Source organism: Haliotis rubra, unplaced genomic scaffold (genome assembly GCF_003918875.1).
Source record: "Haliotis rubra isolate DU_JTF1 unplaced genomic scaffold, ASM391887v1 Scf379, whole genome shotgun sequence".
NCBI lineage: Eukaryota > Metazoa > Mollusca > Gastropoda > Lepetellida > Haliotidae > Haliotis > Haliotis rubra.
In genome coordinates, this window is record NW_025767056.1 from 724,505 (window position 1) to 748,970 (window position 24,466).

Here is a 24,466-nt window from a genome sequence, read left to right on the forward strand (position 1 = left end):
TTGTAGAGATCTTCTGGCTGAAAGTCCCGCCTCTCTTAGTCTTTTTCCAACAATTTGGTCCAAGATCCGGCGTAGTCCAAGAATGGCTGTAGTTGTGCTGCAAGCACTGAGGGTTCGATCATGCAAATGAAACAGTCAAATGAAGCGGTCCTGGGCAGCAGTAGTGACCCGAGGTCGACCTGACCTTGACCTGTCGCGGACGTAGCCATTGGCATTGTAACCACACCAGAGGTTGTTGTAGATAGTTTGTCTGGAAACAACAAAGTTGTTGGCAACATCTTGTTGTGTCGCTCCTGCTTCCCGGCAGCCAATAACATATTGACGTTGTGCTTTCGACAATGTGACCTGTCACATGGATTCAATTTATGGCATTTTATAGACAGCTATCAGCATGCGTAAGTGAGGGAAACACGAGGGATGCGTTTTTGGCGATATGCTTAAAGGTTAAATGCAACAAGAAAAATAAACATAATTTAGACACAATTATTATTTATTCATGACATATGATATACATTGCTCAGTATAGAAAACTGAATAAAAAAATTATAAGCGTACAATCGTAAATCAAAAGTGCAGTATTTTGTGCTTGGGTTTACTACCCTCGAAACGAAGCATACGAAGATACTGAACCCATTCAGAGCGGGCGGGCGTGCACAAAGTTTTCCATTGGCTGGTTCACTTCTAAATGCCAATCAAGCATCTGGTTCATTTGCCGATATGCTAAATGCTCTTTGATTATTGCGTATAGGCTGATAGGTGTTAAGTTCAAACTACATGTGGTCAGTGATTGAAGTTGTGTATTGTCATTAGCAGACAGGCAGGCAGACACATTGGTGTCAATAAAACAGATATTGAGTTTTGTCTGTAACAGATGCTGCTTATCACAATCAACACGGTTTTTTTCTGAAACGAGTAGATTATTTAGTATTTCTTGCTTGTGTACACAACCAAGATTACTCTTCTCCTGCTCAAGACCTTATATTCCGGGCATTACGCTTCAAGCTGTACAAAAGCGCGCTGGGCAGCACAGCTGTTAAAGCTACTTTTTATCCCAGCTGGGTTGAAATTAGTGAATCGTTTGAACTCCGATTTCGCGGGATGTTTTTCATCGCATTATTTTTCAACTTTATATGTTGAGTTACTATAAGTCCATACCGAAAGGTATCAGAATCTGCAAAGTTGTATTTTACGTTGCATGTAAGCTTTAAATGCCGTTCAACCCTTAACGTTAAAATGGCATTGGTTCACCTTCATACAGATCTATTCAATTATCCTTTGCTTTATTATCCTACATCCAGGCGAGTTATGTATCTTTGCAACCTTAAACACTTTTGCTTTGCTTACCTATGTTAACGAACTTTTTTAACAGTATATCTAATTTGGTCCACTCGCTTATATCACTACTTGTTTGTTGCCCTTTGCATACGTTGCTTTATGTCTGTGACCTGGATTTGGGTGTCATGGCAATCGATGGTAGGAATGATGTTACAGTAAAGTTGGTATTGTAACTCTTAATGTTAGGATGATAAGGGGCGTCACTTACTAAAGCTGAATTGAGGAGCATATGTAACACCAGATCCGAACATGTGAAACAACACTTGCATACTGTTAGGAATTTGTTTCCCTTCCTTCACAACCAAAGAGGCTTTTGAAGACATACATTTGTATGTGCTTCTGTCAGGAAATCCAGGTAGTAATATGTAGCAGGTCATTATCTTGAGGGTAGTAAGAAGGGGATAATGAGATACTTCCCGAACGGAGATCGAACAGGTATAAAACTTTCGAGTGCTTGCATATTTGTGTTGTAAGTTTTCTAAGCTATGTTTGTAGTTTTCATGTTCTCCCAGGGCGGTATTTTTATCTAATATTGCCTAGACACGTGCGTTGTGATTGGCCGAGTTTTATGCCAGTGACCATTGACAGTGACAAGGGTTTGTGTGCTGTGGCTTTAATATCAACAGCCAAGTCAAAGATTGAGGCTTAATTGTTTAAGTGTATGATAATGTAGCAAAACAATTTCTCCAGTAGGTATCATCTGTGTCCATGCCCTCTCTACAGACGGATACGTCTCTTCAAACTTCCCTCACACATCTAGCACATGGGTTCTGTGTTAACATTTGATGTAAAGACTTTCCAAAGACATCGAAACCATTGGGAATTTATCATTTGGTATTTCGACCTAATCCTTTCCTACAGTCTCATATTTATCAGAGGAGCAAGAGTGAATCATCATTTGCCGACAGGGAGATCAACACAAAGACGTCTCCCCATAACGTAGTCCATTTCTTCAGACAGATTTCCAAATACATTCAACACTTTACCTGGATGAGAGTTTCAAAAACTGCTTAAACTATTGTCATGGAAAGGTACTCACCGGCGGAAAAAGTATCTGAAACATAAAAAAAACACAAATGTCAATACAAAATATTGTTTCGTACACATACGATATAAACGGAACCCCGGCATTAGTACTGATAGCCTATTATTCTGATCTGGTGTTGAAGTCTCGGCTAATACTTCATTACTAGTTGGCATAAAATGAGAGCTGTGTTCATACAAGGTAGAAAAAAACAGGAATGATGTTGGGGTCAGTGTATGACCGAACATTGGAGATGGCCCAGAGGTGAATTCAATTCCTAAAGGTGAATAACGATCCCACTGAGGTCAGTTTATAATTGGTTATGCAGTGATAAATCTGGCTTTCCCGATATATAGATGTGTTGATGGTACATGGACCGGGGTTGATTCTAAGACAGATTTGAAGAGTTTCCCTTCGGTATGGTACGGGGGAACGACAGCTTGCTGTTTTGTACTATTGCTGAAATTTCGGCAGCCAAATATAAGAGCGAGAGCACCCCTGCCGGAAGGAAGGGCAAGATGACATCACCTGCCATCTTCTGGTTGTCATCGTTTGTCTAAGTACCCCAAACTGAATCAGTAATATACGTTGTCAGTGTCAGGGTGCATATATGTCTTCATCTATGGTAATAATATGTCTTTTTCGCATCTTTTGTAGCCATAGTGACGACCGAAAAACTTGGTGCACTACTAAATGCTTGCTGCATGTAGTTGCCTGATGTTTAGAAATACTGAGGTATACTACTGTCCACGTTCAGCACGCTATCCCACGTGACCCCATCTCATGTGACATACACTGTAACGTGTGTCAGAGTTTACGCAATGAAATGGGATTATTTTGGGTTTTTTTTAATTGTGTCATTAATTTATCACTGTAAATAATACAATAATCCAGTACACTTTGTCCACCTATCTGCGGTATATGTATGTACATTCTATAGCATAGTCTATTTTTGCAAAACCTCATCTCCAACACACCGCCCCAGACGAAAAACTCTCTCACTTACGCATACATCTCCCCTCAGCCTAACTCTCACCAAAACCTTAAGTATCTGCAGACCTGACTCTCCCACTAGCACATGCATTTCTCAAGGTCTAACTGCAAATGTAACACAAAACCTGACTGACACATACGCTCATTAGTGCTGGTATTGGCATACAACCTGCAATACGATATATCAGGATACTAAACATTTAGTCACGACAATATCTTGCCAAAGTATTGTCCACTGAAGCTGCGATACGATACGAATCCCGATATATTGGTGGCGGTACGATACGTATCACAATACTAAAATCTTTAATTCTAACACCACCTATAAAACACCTTAAGATCAAAACGAAACAATGTTAAAGTATTTCGTCAAATTCCGCAGGGTTTTCCAATGTTCATTGGGAAATGGGGCGGTGGGGCAGCCTAATGGTTAAAGCGTTGGCTCGTCACGCCGAAGACCCGGGTTCGAATCCCCACATGGGCACAATCTGTGAAGCCCATTTCTGGTGTCCCCCGCCGTGATGTTGCTGGAATATTGCTAAAAGCGGCGTAAAACCAAACTCAGTCAGTCAGTCAGTCATTGGGAAATAAGAAAATGAAGTTTATAAACAGACATTGAGAATATTAATAAAATGCGAGAGCTATGTTTGACACAGTTCCTGACGCAAGAACTTCCGATAAACTTATGAAGGGAAAAACAGTATGCATATATCTTAATCATCAAACAAAAGTAAGTCTTTCTTGACAGATATCGCGATTCGGCAATATTCAAAGTAAAACATTGATGTTTTGTGGCCCATTTGAAGTGTCGTATCGGGGTATACGACAATGTAAAACCTTGTATCGATTCACTGTATCGGCGGCCCTTGGATGCGTATCGATGAATCGACACACCACTAACCTCCACGCGGATCTAACGCTTTCACTGGCACAAACATCGTCCCACAGCCTAACTCCCAATCTCAAAATTTATATTTCCCTCCTGAACAAATACTAGGCCAAACACCTATGCTTTATGCATGCATCTACCAACAATCTGATTCCCAGGTGAGTCCTAATTGTGTCACCAACCCATATATCTACCAAGTCTCCCTGTCTCCCCAAAACACACGGCTGTAGCTACCTCACACCCACCTTAATACATCTATATTACAATAACCTAAAGCCCACCCTAAAACTTGTCTCTCCAGACCTCACTCGGAATGCTGCACACTTTGAATTCTGAGTGCGTGTTATTGGACATTTGTTTGTGATCACCTGTTGCACTCATATAACACGGTGTTATTATACGGATTTATGTACACATCAAACATAGCTACGTTCAAATATATATAATTAGGGCTCGTATTTTCTATCGGTCGCTAATTCCAGTCTCAACCATATGGTATTTGGCTCACCACTGTACAACATGAACGATGTTCTACATCCGACTGGTTGGTGTAAATGTACATATAGTTTACTGTCTGTTATATCAAAACAACTTTTCACTTTAGATCATGCACGAAAATGGTAAAAAACTCCAAACGATAATCCCCGAAAGAAGGAAGAAATAAAAAAGTTATGAACCATTGTTTACAACGGTCTTGAACTACACATGTCAGAAAAGAAGTTATGTAGCCTGTCCAAATGTGCGAATTTGGTTGTTGCTACTTAGCTGCTGATTATTTAGTCAATACAATTTCATGCACAGCAATTTTCGGCGCCTCGGCCAATAGAACCATCCTTACCCCAACAGCCTGTCAGACGAAATATGATACTGATCCAAGATAAGTGGATGGAGGCAAATTCACCCTCACTAACTGGTCAGAAATGGCCAGTGTGGGCATTCACCTTACGATAGTATACGACCATAAAACGTCAAAATAAACAAATATATTCAACATGTATAGGGAATGAAGAGAAGCCAGCTTGCTTTAACATATGATAACAATGGACGTTGTATAAATTATTTACCACTTACGTTTCTAGTCACCTGCATGTATACTCACATGGTGTTTGCAGAAAACATAAACTTGTCTAACTGTCTGACTCGACCGCTAAAACATACAACTAAACGAAAAATATCCTGTCCGTCTTTACGTTGCCTCCAAGGTTCTCAGCGGTCGCCGGTCCCCTGCTGCATCAGTGACATAGGAGACCCTTAGAGTTACACGCGTAGATTATTCCCCATCTTGCTTGTATAAATTCCTGAGGAATACTATTTAGATACTATATTGGTATGAGTAGCACTCGTGTCTAGCTGCGAGTTGTAGATACGTTATAAATTATGGATACTTTGAAACATGACATTTTTTCCAAGTACATCATCCAAGTCCTTCAATTTCTCCCTCACAAACACATACGTTTCTCTAAGGCTAACTTTGACCATAAATCATATTCAGACATAGTAACTCCCTCCCGAAGAAAAACGTCTCTCAAGGCTCGCATCACATATACATCTCCTTATAGTCTGACCCAAACACTAAACGATACATCACATCAGTCCTAACTCAGACACGAACACATCCAGCTAGAACAGGGTCGGCAACACAGTCTGGTAATTAAAGCCTTTTCTCGTCACACCAAGGACCCGGGTTCAATTCCTCACATTGGTACGTTGTATGGAGCTCATTTAGCGTGTCCCCCGCCCTGATAATGCTGGAATATTGCTTAACGCTAACTCAAACACTAACACACACAACTTCAAATGGTCTGACTCGAACACTAAAACAAACATCTGAACAATTCTTACTCCTGACAATCTGACTAGGACCCTAAAATATACATCTAAACAGTCCTAACTCGGAAGGGGTCGTGAGATAGTCTTTTGTTTAAAACCTTCGCTCATGGTGCCAGAGACCCGGGTTTGATTCCAAACATGGGTACGACTACAGTTTGCAAAAACATTATTTTGTAGTCCTCCGACGTGATATTCCTGGAATATTGCTAAAAGTTAACTGAGACACTAACATAGACATTTTCTTATTGTCTGACTCAATCGCTAAAACATACACCTAAACAGTCCTAACTGGGACACAAGCACATACCTCATAGTTTAACTCCGCCGTCCAAACTCACACGTCAATAGATAAGTCCTTCTTGTTTGAAATAGAATCCCCACTTGCATCTCATATATAAGTGATGCAGTTACATGGATCTTGATTTGATCTGTGGTCTTATACCACACTGTCGAATTGTTGGCCATGACAATTCTATGTTATTGTGTGATTAATCTTGTTCAATGTAACAATGGAGTTTATCTGTCAATGAGGTCTGAACGGTGACTCAACGAACGATGCTGTCACCTAACGACACCATACTCACATGTATTCCAAAGAAGCCAGATAAAGTGACATGTTCATATTTATTGTTGTTGTCGCCCGATGCGATCCCCTCTTACTCGCTCTCATTTATAGTCTGCCAACTAAACTTTTGGGACACCCCCTTTTGTGAAATATATACCAACTTACCACATGCCATTAACGTATTATCTTAATGATCTCCTTTGACATGAAACCAAAGACTTCAGTAAAGTTGGACACTTTCAATTTGAGACTAATCAGAGACATAATTTGCCGTTTTTTATCAGAGAAACCAACATCTCTGGTCAAGAAAACAGAAGAAATTCTTGTGGATGAACACGACTTCTGCATTTCCAGATTTACAATATGTAAATGTTTTAATTATTCGTGAAATTCGGATTTCGTTATAAACGAATATCTGGCACAAAAGTTTCACTCTGTGAAAGAGGTGATCACTTGAGGCTTTGAAGTAGTCTATTTGGATGAAACTGGGATTATTGCTAACCACATCCCTTCAAATCAGTAGCTGCACTCTGACTCCAAAGAAAACAGGATGATTCCTCCAGGCAAGGGTGAGAGACTTGTCATTGTACACGCAGGGTCTCATCTGGATTTCCGACCAGGATGTGACTTGGTGTTCAGATCCGAATCTACTGATGGTCGTGAATGTCACACAGAGATGAAGTCCACAGTGTTCACAGAATACGTCACAGAGCAGCTGATTCCTGCTCTATCTGACAGGTGTTTGGTGGTGATGGACAACGCACCATACCACAGTGTTAGAGATCCCCTGGAGAAGACCCCTACCTCCGCTTCCAGTAAACATGAGATGACTTCTTGGTTGTCCGGGCATGGTATCGACTTTCAAGCTACAGCTACTAAAACTAAACTGCATGATATCATACTAGCTCTCAGACCACCCATGTTTACTTGATCCAAACCATGTTGAAAAAGCACGGTCATGAAATTCTACGTTTGCCGCCCTATCACTGTGACCTTAATCCAACTGAACTGATCTGGGGCAATTTAAAGGATTCAGTTGTACAAAAACATGTTTCTGTCAAGCTCAAAGACGTGAAACAAATTGTCAACGAAGTAATAGCAACAATTTCACCAGAATTTTGGCAGCAATGTGTCAATCATGCGATCAAGGTGGAAGAAGAACACTGGGTTAAAGATGGTCAACAAAGGAAACGTGTCCAGCCCATCTGGATCAATCTAGACACTGATGACGACCATGACACTGGTAGCTCTGATTTTGAAGCGGGATTGTAGTGACGATTCTTTAATGCTTTTGAGACGTTCCCCGTCCCCACCCAAACCCCCAAAACTTTAATAATAGTTACTTAAGTAACTTTTTTCTGAAGTGACCAGCAAAGCTAAAACTATTTTTTCTTATTACATCAAAGGGGTCTTTAAAATATACGTTAATGGCATGTGGTAAGTTGGTGCTATTTGGAAGATATTTCACAAAATATTGGTTGTCCCAAAAGTTGGGTTGACAGACTATAACTACCAGGGTGGATAGTCTCAATCATTATGTCATGATGAGAATAATAATATACAATGTAAGACTGGATCTCTTCTACTGGCGAGGTCGGAACTATGTATTTAACAACGATGCTTAACATATAAAACCAGGCACGAATGTGCCGGAGAGACGTATGGCGTTGATAAAATTAGGTTTTGCAAAATACAAAAGAAAATATACAATTGACTATCGTTGCTGGATCCCTTCCTACAGACTCAAATCTTTATTGTCAGAGTGGCTAGTGTCATTATCTGTGGATAGGCAAATCAATGTACACGAGTCTCTCCATTACGTAAACCCCAACGATCCACCAAACACATTTTCAAAATGTATTCAATAGTTTATCCTGAACTGAAACTGATTCATAAACTGCGATATCAATATTGGGAAATAGTCCGAAAATAACATAAGTACTTATCCGCTTTCTAATCTGAAACCGAGAAAAAAAGGCAATGACAAATAAGATCCGTACCAATATGCAAAGGCAAATGCATTATCGAGTAAATGCTATTGAATAGTATCACCAGGAGAACATGGCATATCAAATTCAGTTGATAAACTGACTGATGTAACGAGGTCACATGTCAGGCGTACACTGCTGTGTGGCCAGATATACTCTTGGAGTTCATAAACTGTTGTTTATGAAGAGCACACAATATGGGGGAAACGTGCAGTTTTGACAGTTACAAAGGGTTAGCATCCCGGGACAAGTTATTCTATTAACTACGAAGCAAGAACGAGACAAGCTCTCATCAGAGATAAGATGTCTCTCTTCGTTGCAAGGTATCTTTCCCTTATCGACCTTCATTATGAGCAACGCGAGGTGGAACTGACAACAGACGTGAGTAAATGATGCATTAACATACCACTTAATCTCTTTGAACTCTGTACATCTCATCTAAACACATCACTTAATCGCTGTACATCTCAATCTGTAATACTATCTTACTGACTTCCTGTGCATACTATATATTTTGCTTGTATCATATTCTGTCATTCACCCCATTAAGGGACAAGAAGTAGCCCAGAAACGTCGTGTTGTAAATATTAAAGAAGTTGTAAATCCATACCATACGTTGTTGTGTGAGTAAATGATGCATATAGAACAGAAATAATACTAGCTACAACATTTTTTCAAACACTTAAGCTTTTTAGCTATAACTCTCACAAAAATGTGACGTTCTTTGCGTTGACAATAAGTCCTTATTTTGGTCTGGCACTCATTATGTATGAGCACTGTCATAGGACTACCTATATGAAGGCATATTGTCTGACCAATATCATTGTCAGAGTGATTTGTTTAAGTGACGCATATTTTGTTCTCATTCGATTTGTCAGTTTAATCAATCAATGTGTCACCTACACTGGAAGAAACAAAGCATCAGTGCAGACCAAAAAGTATTAAAACTGACATGACATCTGTAATTTACACACCAGGGCTGATGCAAGTGAGATGACAGAACTGTACTTTAACGTTGAGATGAATGCCAATGTACGCCTTCCTACGGGGATGTCATGGTTACCCACTGAACCATGATGGCGGTAAAACACAATGTGATGTTGACCTGTTTCACAATATCAGACCAACAGTATAAGCTTGGTGCCATTCATCAATGGATGCGTATGTATGAGTGCTTACATATAATCTTTAGTTTGGCACCGAATTTTCAGAGTAGGTCAAAATCGTTCACGCTCGTCTTCAATGACCAGTCACTCAGACACAAATATTGGTTAATCATTTGCAATTATCACCATTATGGGGGAATATGTCACCTTTAGTTGACGCGTTACCGTCCGCCATAAACTAGAAACAATATATAGGACCCATGTTTCCTCCGTCAATCACTAGTACTTCATTTCTAGACATGGTTAGACATGACAAAGACATTTGATATAAAATGCCATATACTGGAGATGAGAGTATGGTATTTGCGATGCGAGTACCGATTTCTAAACGAAAGCCTGTCTCTAACAGCTTCACGTTGCCCTTTTTAAGGCTTTCTTGTTTACAGGCTGTCGTAATCGGTCAAATAAGATACATGACAGTGCTGCTTAACAAACGCTTCCACCAGTTCAGAAGTACATACACTGACGTTTTTAACTATCATGTTGGACATGTCGAATTGATGAAAGATGCCTTTATTGTCTCTGTGTCATAAAGTGTAAGACTCAATAACATGAGTGAGTGAGTTTTACGCCACTTTCAGCAATATTCCATCAATAACACCAGAAATGGGCTTCACACATTGTACCCATGTGGGGAATCGAACCAGGGTCTTCAACATGAAGAGCGAACTCTTTAACAAGTAGGCTACCCCAACGCCCCAAGACTTAATAACCGCATCAACGCGACAAACATGTCTTCTATGGTCCACGGCCTGTTGATCTGCTGAGAAGTAAAATATGTTATTTTGCACATAGTGGAACGGGGTTTTGTTATTAAGAATCAGTAAATGTACAACATCAACTGATCATGCATTCTTTCAATAACCTATGAGGAATATAAGGTTAAAGATTCATCTTCTAAACAAGTAAAGTATAACTAACCATTATTGAGAATTGCGGTTATTTCGTGATATAGTGGATGCTATCACTGCTAAGTAATTAATAAAGGGATATATAACACAATAACTGGGAGTAATAGACTTTTAAAAATTAGCTATAGGTGAATCACCCATGGGTACAGACTGTAGTTAACAGTAATTCTCCGATCACGAGATACGACTTGAGACCAATCAGAACTATATCATCGGGACATGTGACAAGGGTGGAGCGGAATCGAACACTTTAAAAAGACATTGTCAGAACTAGCAAAGTGGTGCGGGTTTCAAAGACAGCAGAACGTTCACATCGTGATCGTTGCAGTTCCACGTTTGGTCAAAAGCTTGCCCTGTCCTGTCCAGTCCGAGTCACCTTGTAATGAAGAGTGAGTGAGTGAGTTTGGTTTTACGCCGGGGCGGGGGGCACAAGAAATGGGCTTCACACATTGTACCCACGTGGGGAATCGAACCCGGGTCTTCGGCATGACGAGCGAACGCTTTAACCACTAGGCTACCCCACCACCCCTTGTAATGAAGTGGGTGAGTTTAGTTTTACGCTGCACCCAGCAATGCTCCAGCTATATGGCGGTTGTAATGAAGAGACGGAATGAGTAAACCCATGTGAGTGTAGAACGAGGGGTTGATTTCATTATTTGTATGAATGTGCGCCAGTACATGAATGCAATGTGGTTAGTTAGGACTCCTGGTCGTCCAACTCCTCACTCCTTGACTTAGCATCACTCGACGGACGACATGAGTGTAAAGCTTGAGCTTACATCTCATCAGAATAATTTAGAACGGCCATATTAATAGGTAACTGTTGTAGGGTCTAATGACATCCAATCGGCAGTTATGACATAGCTTTTCATGTCATCACATTAAATATGTAACATAGTGACACTTACTGCATCAGAAAAATGTGAAGTGTTGCATTGCCATTGAAAATTCCATGTATGGTTGTTAGACCAACGCAGCATTTGGACCTCAACAGCTATGACTGGATGATGTGCGCTATCGGATGGAAACAACGATGCACAGGTTTAAGATTCTGCAAACGTTTGAAGATGAATTGTGCGTTACGCGTGGTTCCACATGTTGTGTACTAGCTTGCAGCACCATCTTTAATAAAACTAATCCAATGAGGAGGGTTGTTATGAAGTAGTGGTATACGTTGCGCGACAGTGTTTTAACTGGTTTACATTTTACCTGTAGCTTCAGTAGTGAGGGGAAGCGATGTACCAGCCTGACAGGTTTCCCCATTGACGCTGTGAACAGCATAGACATTTATCGAATTTTTCTAAGGTATACTATTGGAAAAAAAGTAACTGTGCACAACATAAGATCAACACTATTTGAAAAATTACAAAGGAAACCCTAAGAAAACATGTAGCAACGAACTGTGCTTGAAATTTGAAATTGCGTATAGCACGTGAACTTACTTTCTTTTTGCGTGCTTTTCGACACCTGAAGTACACACTCACGATACATCCCATAGTCGGATACAACTTGTCATTTTCAATGGCAATAGAACAGGGATAAGATCATTGGGCCACGTGCGGACTTTCATTCAAGGACAGAGACGTAACTTTGTGTGTGTGTGCGTGCGTGCGTGCGTGCGCGTGCGTGTGTGTGAGAGAGTAACGAATTATTGCCCCACATTGCATCTCAAGCCACAAGAAGACAAGCATTATATGTGATGCTCATGACCTGGACACTCTCTGCCTAGACATTTCTTTCAAGTTGGATTACTGTTAATGAGAAGTGAATGTTACCACAATTGTTCTTATTGCTACAGTCAATGCTCTTGAATTTGTATTGCCAAAATCACTGGCACTGTCTTAGTGAAAGCTTTGTATTGAAGACTGAACTTAGTTAAATCTAGAATACAATTGATAATTGCATCCAATTTGGTTACACACGTCCTAGTTCTTTTACGGAACGATAACTGGTTAACGTTTTAGTTTCAGATTGGGAATCAACAAATCACAGGGTCAATTGCATATATCGATGTCTATATACTTACGGTGAAATACCAGTTGTGGGTTAGTGAGTCAGTATTGCACCGGACACGTGTACCATTTCTTTGTTTTCTCTTGTTCCAGGAGTTTCATGTGTACCACTGTACCTCAATAATTGTTATGTCTAATATATAAAAGTATTTTGTTCTCAATTCAATAAGATGTATATTTTTTTCAGATTGTCAAGATTGTCTGGTACTGAAACGAATTATACACGTGGTTGAATGGAAATATACACTAAGAAATAACTTGACTCTTATTGTAATTTAAAGGTACCAAATCACTATGATCAGTCTTGATTAAGATAGCCGATCACTGCATAGGCACATTTTATCGAAAGGATTTTTTCTCAGATTAGTCGTGCTTTTGAATAATTATGATAATAGGCTACGAAATGCAGAAATGAGTGTCTATCAAATTTCGGGTTCTAATAATTAAAAGGTACATTACAAAACAATGGGGTATTATTATTATTTGTTTTGAACAGTCGTGGATGGGTTATAGTGCAAGAAGGTCATGTACCTTAACCGTATTTTAATAGTATAAAATTAAAAGCTGATAAATAGGTTCATTCAAGTGTCCTGGTATTTGATGTGGCCAGTTTCTGTTGATCTAAATATCAAACGGATAACGGAACTCATTTAAAACTACCACGGCACACTTCAGAAAAACTTACATAGCTACCTTACGCTGTAGAAATGCTAATTCAATTTAGCATATTGAAATGTAATCAAGCGGCATCTCTTAATATATGCAAGCTGGGAAAGATGAACAGTCTTTTAAACCAAATGACAAAATGATATAGGAGAAAAATCCATGCCCATTCAGCTTATAAGACAAGTCGATTTCATAAACATTTACTACTTACTGCTTGAAAATCTAACAAAGTTTGTGACTCACTCTCTATCGGGATCGACTGCCTATCGGTGAAATGGTAGTGAATGACGAACAACTTCCGGTTAGGCATAGACAGGGCTTAACCCCTGCGTTATATATCGTATTACACAAAATGTATACTGTTGAACTAAATATCATCGAACGGAAAACGGAGCTCATTTAGACCTACCACGGCACACTTGAGAACAAAACTTATATAGCTACCTTACACTGCATGTATAAATGCTAATTCATTTTAGTATGTTGAAATGTAACAACCTGCTTCTCTTAATATATGCAGGCTGCGAATATGCACAGTCTTTGAAACGTACATAAAATGCCTTGCCAATCCTGAAGAATCAATTAATTAATGCTTTGATCAAGCAAAACGGTATAAACATAACTGTTGTTGGTTTTCTCTGTTCAAAGTGATCATGTATGATATGGATTGTTTGGCATTTCGTTATGGAGGTCCTTTCCCATTTCTTGACTTTTCAGATATGATTACATTCTTTTGCAAAACTTTAGGCTGACATGCCATATAAGCCAATGATATACAACGGAAATGGTCTCATATCACATCTCAAATAATTCAGAGATTATGTAAGCATATTATGCAATTTTGTCAGAATAGATTTTACTGAGAGCATTGGGCGGCGGGGTAGCCTAGTGCTGAATGCATTCGCCTTTCACGTCAATGGCCTGTGTTCGATTTTCCACCGCTGCGGTTTAAAACATCCTGTTTTCTTATGTAGCATTCTATTGAAAATTAAAAACAAAATCTGACTGACAAAACTTTATTCCTTCACACCTACAAGAATAGTTTTAACCAGATATGTCCATCTTCTCAGATACATTGGTATTCAGCTGTGATGTTTGTATGTAAACTGTAGTATTACGTACATCACACCAGTATGTGCCTGCTACAATACTACATCAAAGAACCTTATTATAGTGTGGAATAGTGTAGACATCTGTTTTACTTCAGTTTTGTGTGGACCCGTAAAGGTCCGGGTTAGAATGAGGCTTCAGTAACCCATGCTTGTTGTAAGAGGCGACTAACGGGATCGGGTGGTCAGGCTCGCTGGCTTGGTTGACACATGTCATCAGTTCCCAATTGCGCAGATCGATGATCATGGTGTTGATCACTGGATTGTCTGGTCCAGATTCGATTATTTACAGGCCGCCGCCATATAGCTGGAATATTGCTGAGTGTGGCGTAAAACTAAAGTCACCCACTCACCAGTTTGGTGTGGTGTAGTATGGCAGTAGACACTAACATTACCGATGTCGTTAACTGTAATAGTAAGTAACAATGAAGTCAGACTTGACAGAATGTTTTCGACTTCATTAACGGTTCTTTTCCGATGTAGCATATTCTTATCAAGCAAGTCAAACAAGCGTCAGTTCACTATTCCCAATCATTTGACTCGAGCCTATCACTGTTTGAAATAACTTTCGTATATCTCACCGTGTCAATGAAACGAAGTATATATAACTCATATGTGTTGCAAGGAAATGGGAGGAGTATGTGCCCCACGTTTTGAATAAAACAAACAGACAGGGTATATATACTCTCCCAAAAGAGAAAAGCATCATGAAAATGGCAATTTCATGTAGCAATGAATTAAAACGTGATTCTTTTTACAAATGGTTTTGCACTGTTTATGAGTCCTATGGTGTTTATGTTTTGAAACATCACAGCAAAACGCACCATCCGTAAAATACCTGTAGGTTGATCGCTGTTTGTCGATTATTCACTGTATTTGGAATATTGTTTACGAACGCAAAATGCCACGTCTAAGTGAAGCCAACCGTCATATCGCCATGTGTTTGCTTGAAGCTGGCCAGTCTCAACGTGCAGTTGCCCGACGAATGAATGTTCACCAAAGCACCATGTCATGGCTCTGGGAGAGATATCGCCGGCAGAATGCTGTAGCAGATGCCCCTCGCAGTGGGCGACCTCGAACGACCACTGCAGCGCACAATCGCTACATCCGGGTACATCACTTGCGTCATAGAACAGCTACGGCGACCAGTACAGCTTGACAAATACCCGGATTGAGGCTTTCTGCACAGACCGTCAGGAATAGGTTGAGGAAGTAAAGGCTATGGGATCGCCAGTGACCTGACTCACAGACAGAGGAAAATACTTCAAGATCTACGAGCACAGAACAAACGTGGCTACTTCAGTGGAACGGCGAGCTGGTAGTAACGGAGAACACGGACGCCTTGAACACAGGCACACTCTAGCTCCAGTGCAGCGGAAACTCCTCATGTAAACACACCTTCCACAAGTACATAGGTGTGATCACGCCCAGCTACACAACCCTACGACGTTGTGCGTAAGCAAACAATTTCTTTTGGAATATCTCTGGTTTCCTCAATAAACTTTCAGATACATGCTTTACCGACTACATCACTGATTCAGATATTATTGGACTTCTAGAAACATGGACTGTTGATTATGATTATGACCATATTTTCCATAAACACATATCTTACAGTATCAACGCTCTTAAAACAGCTATATAAGAGGAAGACCGTCAGGAGGTATAACTGTTCTTGTGAAAAAAAAGTCACTTAATATTTATGTGAAAACTTCTAAAAATCACAGAGAAAGCTGTATTCAGGTTATTTGACAAGACCGCCTTTTTACTGGATAAAGACGTCCTATATGCCAGCGTATATGTAAATCCAAGTAGCTCTACCTGGTATACACACAAACTATAACTATAACTCACTTGTTGGAAAGTACTCGGATCTATAAATAAAGATGTGCATGTGATTGTTGGTGGCGACTTGAATGCTCGAACAGGAGCACTATCCGAATGTCATCGATAATGATATCTCCTGATATTTTAGGGATGAGGATATGTCGTCCTTTGGAGGATAGTGTGAACATTGATAGGTCATGGTGTGATAATATTATCAACAGTGCTGGTCGTGTTCTGGAGTGAATATGTGTGCCGCTCTTAATATGTCCATCCTAAACGGCCGTTGTGGTGCAGATTCCAGTATCGGCGACTTCACGTTCATTAATCAGAGTGGATCTAGTGTAATCGATTATATTATTGTATCTAATAGCCTATTTCCATATTGTAAACATTTTGAAGTTGTTTCACGAGCCGAGTCATGCCATCTACCGTTAACGTGCTCATTTCAGTCACGTGATCCTGCCACCGACGACAGAGCTGAAGGAGCACGTGCAATACGTGTGACGGACCGCTATGTATGGGACATAGAGTATCTCCAACAGTTCAGGGAGAACTTGTTGTTACCTGCTGTTGTTGACATATTTGAGAAATGTACACTACTCGTTGAAGACATTGATGAGGTTGTCACTCAGTTTACAGAAGCGGTATGTGAAGCAGCCGGTAGTATGAAGCGCCATAACAAAACTAGACTCATACACTCCGAACCATGGTTTAATGCGGAATGTAGATCAGAAAGGGAACGACTTCTTAAAGTATTTCGTCGTCACAAAATGATGTTCATCTAAATGATTATATTAAAGCCCGGAATGCCTACACATCTCTACTTAGAAATAAAAAGAAAACATATTATGAACTTGTGAGCAATAAAATTTCAACATGTCTCCATGACAGTATATCATTTTGGTCTACATTAAAAGGGCTGTCCCATACTGCTTATACTCGTGTTCCTAATATAACCATTGTTGAATGGGCTGATTATTTCAAAAACCTGTTTATATCAGAGGATGTCACTGCCGAAGACGTCAATGTTAACGATGAAACCGACTCTGAAAATTGTGATGATATGACACGCTCCATTTTAGACTCTCCTATAACACAAGAGGAAATTTTAACCGCCATTGAAGGACTGAAGTGTGGCAAATCCTCAGATACTGATTTATTAATTCCTGAATTTTCAAATATACAACAGACATTCTGGTACCATATCTTACAGTGCTTTTCAATGTCATGTTTGAACATGCTTACTTTCCAGAATCATGGTCGGAGGCTATCATTGTTCCTTTATATAAGAAATGTGATATACACTCTCCATCTAACTACAGAGGTATTTCTCTTTTAGTGTATTTAGCAAGCTTTATGTGTCTATACTAAACAGGAGGTTAACGTATTGGTGTGAAGCATATGGTAACATTGCAGAGTCACAGGCTGGTTTCCGTCATGATTACTCCACCATTGATAATATCTTTACCCTTCAGTCTATTATCCAGAGGTTCCTTAGTAAGCAAAAAGGTTAAACTTTATTGTGTGTTCGTGGATTTTGCTAAGGCATTCGACAGTGTAAAGCCGTTTGAAATTATGGTCAGTTTTGAAATCTAGAGGTGTTTCCCCAAAATGGTTAACTCTATACAGTCCATCTATTCATCCGTTAAGGCTAGCGTAAAATTTAATAATGTGTTGTCAGGATCTTTCCCTTGTTCACGTGGTGTTCTTCAGGGCTGTGTCCTTAGCCCTCTGTTGTTTTCGATTTTTATGAACGAGTTGGCTGTTGAGGTAGAACGAAGTTCAGGTCCAGGTATTAAATTACATCCTGATGTTATTCAAATATTTATTCTTCTTTTTGCGGATGACATCGCACTTATATCTGATACTATTGGAGGGCTACAGAAGCGCATCGATGTTTTAGAAAAGTTTTGTATAGAATACGGTCTTGAGGTGCATTTGGATAAGACAACAGTTTCAGAAGGGTGGTATTTTTATCAAAAAAAGAGAAAGTTGGCTTTATAATGGAAGGAAGTTGGAAGCGGTAACTAGGTATAACATTCACAAGGGGCTTGTCTTGGTCTAGTCATTGTTCTAATGCAGCTTTGCAAGTAAAAAAAGGCTTTATTTGGTGTTCTTAAAAATATAAGTAAGCTTGGTAATATATCTCATGAATTATACTTTAAGATATTTGATATGAAAATAGCTCCTATTCTGCTGTATGGTGCCGAGGTCTGGGGATTCTGTCAGAATGATTATGTTGAATCTGTGCATACATTGGCTTGCAAACGGTTTTTAGGCGTTAAGATCTCTACAACTAATAATATAGCTCGTGGTGAATGTGGGCGGTATCCCCTATATATCCCAGCATATAAAAGGGTAATAAAGTATTGGTTAAAATTATTGAGTATGTCTGATTCTCGTCATCCCCAAAAATGTTATTATATGATGTTAATGGCTTTAGATCATAATAAAGTTAATTGGGCGTCGAAGTGTCGAGATCTGCTGTACAGTTTGGGTTTTGGTTTTGTTTGGGAACAGCAATCGGTTATTTCTCCTACCTCGTTTTTATCTGAATTTGTGAGTCAACTTAAATGTATTCATGAACAGAATTGGTATAGTTCACTTCAAAATGGCAACAAATCTATGCTTTATTCTTACTTCAAAATAACATTGTCCAGGGAATTGTATTTAAATGTGATTAACATTTAAAAGTAGCACTCGCTCAGTTTAGATGTTTTTCACATCAGTTACGTATAGAAACTGGAAGGTATTATAATATAGATAGAAATGATAGATTATGTTTACAGTGCGATGAAGGTTAGATTGAGGATGAATACCATCTTCTCCTCGTGTGTTCCAAATTCCAACAGCTCGCTTGAACCATTTACCTAAAACCTATTGTATCAACCAAAGTAAAGCCAAATTCAAACACCTCATGTCATCATCAGATTGTAAACTTATAAATAACTTAGCTAGCTTTATCTATCATGCAATGTATCTAAGATGTTAAAATTATCAATCTATACTGTACACACCATGTTTTACCATGTAAATGTAACCTATGTAGTTATGGGCCGATGGCCTACACTTCTGTAATAAAGAATTGAATTGAATTGAAAGTCATCTGCACACCAACTATTCCCTGAACTTTATGATCGTTACTTCAAGTCACGACACTGAGGATGGTTAAGCATGTTCGACAACTGAGAATAGATCGCAATTGGATACCTCAAAATGGGGACTGGACTTGGAGCTAATCGGCTGCTTCAGCAAGGTAGTCTCTTGACATTCATAAACCACAAACCATGTGTGGCTTTCAACCTCTTCATCCCGCTTGTCTAGTTTGTTGAGGCGCTGGTTCGTTTTAACTGATAACCCATCGAGACACAAGGGTCTACTTGGGAAAAATGTAAGAGTATCTATGCCCAAACGCATAGTATCGGAGGCATCAAGTCTGGTGCTGTACTTCCGCACCAAGTGTGCATGTTCGTGCCAGTGTCTGTACGTGTGTATGCCTGTGTGTTCTCCCCAAAACTATCTGATACAATTCATGGATAGAGCAGAAGAAATAGCAAATGTAACGGTATCAACATGAGACACAAAGCCATCAGTGACAATAGTATTACTATTTTATTGCATTCAATGTAGGTTTAACTATTGTAATGTGAACGAATCGGGTTTCTTGAACTTTTCATGATTAGTGTATGGTATGGTATGGAAAAATTCAGAGTTCTATAGCCGGCCAAAAATAGCTAATGAGTCAATGTGTATTTTTGGTATGAATGGACCTGGAAAACCATCTGCATACTAGCTACCAGCTCAAGCTACCAGCTCATTGATTGTGGAACGTGGGTGGATACCTTAAACCGAGACTACTCGCCAGGAAATCGGCTTACCCTGAAAGTTAGACTCATCACATTGATAAATATTATATACCCTCTCAACGTTTTCAACTGTCAGGTCTGTTTAAATTGATATCCCTTCGAGCTGGGCTAATTGCTCAAAGTATCATAGTCAAAATGCCAATAAGCGTGATATCAAATGTATCATAATTAATATGTATGTTTGGGAGTAGTGACATGTACCTCACTCACACTTTATCTGTACACTAACCCGATTGTCCAGACTTCACCACGTGTCTGTTTAGAGACTATTGTTGTCCACCTTAACTACAGCATCTGCTGACGGACGAATACAGTCGTCCTGCTATCTGTGTCTGCAGACAAGTTACAGTCAACACATTCCTTCACTGACGGATGCGGTACTCACCAAGCCTTCATCAAATGTAAACTCCTTTCCTTCCTCTGCCTCCATTTCCTCATTTCCTGTAGACATCTCAAGTGACTGAAACACAGCAAACACATTGTTGAATATTGACATAGTGATCTTGTGCAGCTGTATTTTTGTCAATAACATTTACGAATCATCTCGGAACATGCTAATAAACCGAATATGTTGATGTTTCATGTCAGCACATGATATATAATCACATGTTTCAATGCTGACCTTCAGCGGTGTTTAAAATAAGTATGCGTCCACCATCAGACCTTTAGCACTTAAATATAAGTGGCATGTCCAGTGTTCAATTCAATTCTTATTATAATGTATCATACATTTACCCAATCACTGTTGTCGTCGTCATCACAGTCACTGACACCAATTTACATCGTTATAAATGAAACCCCGTCATTAAAAAATACTCATTTCGATCTGTAATTAATTTAAATAGACCTTTTGACAACAGTGCACCATTCTCACCCGCGAACGAAATTTCAACCAATCAGAAGGGCGCGTCTCCGTGACGTAATGTGAGGAATAGATATAAGGGCCCATGTATAATCCATGTACATTTCAGGGGTAAATTATCTTGTTTACAGATTTGTGTAACCTGAAATCGTGACAATTGTTGTGAGAAACGAAAGCTGCAATCTACTGTCATCTAATTTTGTCACCTGCTTTGCCTAGCTTTCGAATTACAACTTGTTTTCATAGACGACTCTGTCAAAATCGCTTGTTGTCGCTCTGCGTTGTTTGTTCGAGCCAGACGCTAGTGATAGAGTAAGCAGGGTTTAGAAAGAATTACTCTACAACTGGTAACATCTTTGTCTTGGATATGCTTATTCAGATTCTTAAACAAAGTAAAGAGAAAATTATATTGTGCTTTTATTGATATCTCAAAAAAGCCTTCGACAATGTGTGGAGAGTCGGCTTATGGCATAAAGTACTAAAATGTGGTGTTAAGGGTAAATTCCTCAAGTTAGTCCAAAATATGTATGCAAATATAAAGGTCACGTGTGTTTATAAATGGCGCCGTATCACGAGTATGTCCCATGTTTTCAGGCGTACGGCAAGGAGAAAATCACCTCTGTAATTTTGTCTCTTCATCAATGATCTTGAAACAATCCTACTGAAAGACGAGATGCGCGGCTGTTAGAATTGGCGATTCGAACAATTTATATGTGCAATTATGTGTCTGTTTCTTAATCCTTCTCTACACAGACGACACGGTCCTACTTGCTGATTCTGCAACTGAACTCCAGAAAACATTAGATTCCTTTAAAGACTATTGCAATATCTGGAAATTGGATGTTAACCTGAAAAAAAACTAAAGTTCTTATCTTTGGAAGCCGGCCGTCCAAAAATGTAGGTTATCTTTTATTTGGAAAATACCGAAATTGAGATCGTAGATAATTACACATACTAAGGTGTTATATTCATTAGAAACAGGAACTTCAGGTCAGCAATCAAATGTTTATCAGAAAGAGCTTCTAAAGCCATGTTCTGTCTATGAAAGAAATCTAGAAATTATAATGTTCCCTTGACTGTTTGCTGAAAGCTTTTGACGTGATGATATCACCGATATTATTATATGGTTTCCAAATCTGGGCCTACCAAAATATAAATATAATTGAAAATATTCATTTAAAATTCCTGAAACTAGCCTGTGGGCTTAGACATTCAATCCCAAAGTTTATGGTCAATGGTGAATTGGGTAGGGTATCCTTATCGATTTATGCAGCCAAACGGGTAGTTAGTTCCTGGCATAAACTCCGTAAACCTGGACCTTCCTCGAAATTATCACAAATTATCTATCAGTTTGCCTATTTGCGATCTGTAGCTATTAATGAACAAAACTGTCTGGACAAGTAATGTAAAGCAAATGCTTAACCCATGTGGCCTATCCTATATATTTCATGACCCATTAAGTGTTTCAAAGCCAATGGCTTACGGCTCGAGTAGAACAGACTCTGAAGATCAGCTCTATCAAAACTGGAGATCTGACGTAGAGAGAAGCTCGAAAGGGCTTTATTATAAATGCTTAAAAGTCATTCCTTCATTTGATAACTATCTCCTTCTACCTAAACAAATATACTACCCTCTCTTAAAATACAGAACTTGTAACCATAATCTGCCTGTCGAGGTTGGCCGTTGGCTTGGCATAGAGAGAGAATTTAGGACATGTAAACTGCTGTGTATGTCGCCAGCTATAGCTGATGAATTCCACTACCTGTTTGAATGTCAGGCTTTTTATGAATGAAGATTCAAATTTATCCCAAATAAATACATTCAGTTCCCCTAATATAATAGAGTACAAAACAAGTACAAATTATTGTTATTTTTGGAAAACCTTTCTCCTGTACCAACGTGGTTTAAATTCCAGTGGACATGTCCCCAGGTTACCATAAACCTTGAATGAAGGGTGCTTTGTCTTAGTGCGAGGGGTGGGGTCCTTTAGAAAATTTAAATGAATATGTTCTACCCAAGATTTCCAGTTTTGAAACGGTATTTATGATCTTTTTGGAACCACGAAATATAGATATATTTGTTTGGAGGATACTTTTATTATAAGTCGCCATGTTTCAATATTTATCAGCGCAATCTAACATGTGTTGTAAATCCTTTGGATCTGAAGTTAGCAGGATGGTGCGATCTGCATACAACAAAACAAATAGGTTTATCATACTTTCTAATCGGGTGTGAAAGTCACCAGGAAGTAATTTTTTAACATTTGTCAAGTTGTAGATCATATTGAAGATCATTCAGAAATATCTTAAATAGTATTAGTAATACATTTTCACCTTGTCGGACGCCAGATGAACCAGGTTAAAATTGGTCTTTGCTTGATTTCATGATACACACGATGTAATATTTTGATACATGTTATGAATAACATTAAAGCATTTTCCAGTTATGTTGTTTGATATCAATTTATCATAGTCCCCAACGCCAGAGGTGACAAAGACTTTTTGGAAATCAACGATGGCACATTATAATTTCTTTGTTCTAGTTTTAATGATTCCCAGAGATGATAAAAATATTGTCCTAACTTCAGTTTGTGCTTCAGATAACATTGTAGCAGAGTTCAGGAAATCTGTGGGACTATTGTTTAAAACAGATAATGAATAATTTCACGAAACGGCTCAAAAGTGCAATGTGTCTAACATTTTGTGGCTTATTATGATCACCTTTGTGTTTACTGAATGACATTAATAGTCCATTTAACCAACTTTCTGGGTTCCTCCCGTGCCGTAAGTTTTGCACAAATTATATCATTGGTGGAAGAAATGTCCTCCTTTATGACATCACCAGGTCCAGCAGCTTTATTATTGTTCAGTTTATCTGCCTGCTTGATCCTTGATCCTGTGTGAACAACTGGCTGTGTTGGTGATTTCTATGCACCTCACTGAAGTAAGTAGCTGGTTAATCGGTGTTGCTATCAATAGATCCACGTTGGTCCTATGACGTAACACTCATAGGCGCTGGTTAATCTTCTGATACACCTGCCAGTATTGTTACCTCCCTTTGTATCATACGACACTCTTCATTTTGTATTTTGCAAAATGGCATTTAGGTCAATATCTGAAATGCGGTTGGCGTCATATAACTGAAGAAAACGGCACTATAGCCAGTGAATCAAGTGTGTAGATTTGTATGGTTGTGACATTTCAGTACAGAACAATTAAGTTAGCAAAACCATTAGCTGAGATAGAGCACCATCTTTGCATCGTGTCAGAGGTAGGGCTGTATGTTTACACATGATCACGTTGGGTCATATCTGATCTTACACCACAAGACAGAACGATGTCAATCAACAAGATTATTGTTGCTGTGAGCCTCCTACAGTCTCCTAATATGTCAACACTAACAGATTAACAGAAAACTTTTTAC

The 24,466-nt window shown here is 39.1% G+C and overlaps 1 long non-coding RNA gene across 1 annotated transcript in view; it reads right to left on the reverse strand.

Moving 5' to 3' along the window:
* Positions 1–24,466, reverse strand: part of LOC124286224 — a 61,998-nt gene that overhangs the window by 36,549 nt on the left and 983 nt on the right. The gene's annotated exons all lie outside the window — the stretch shown is intronic.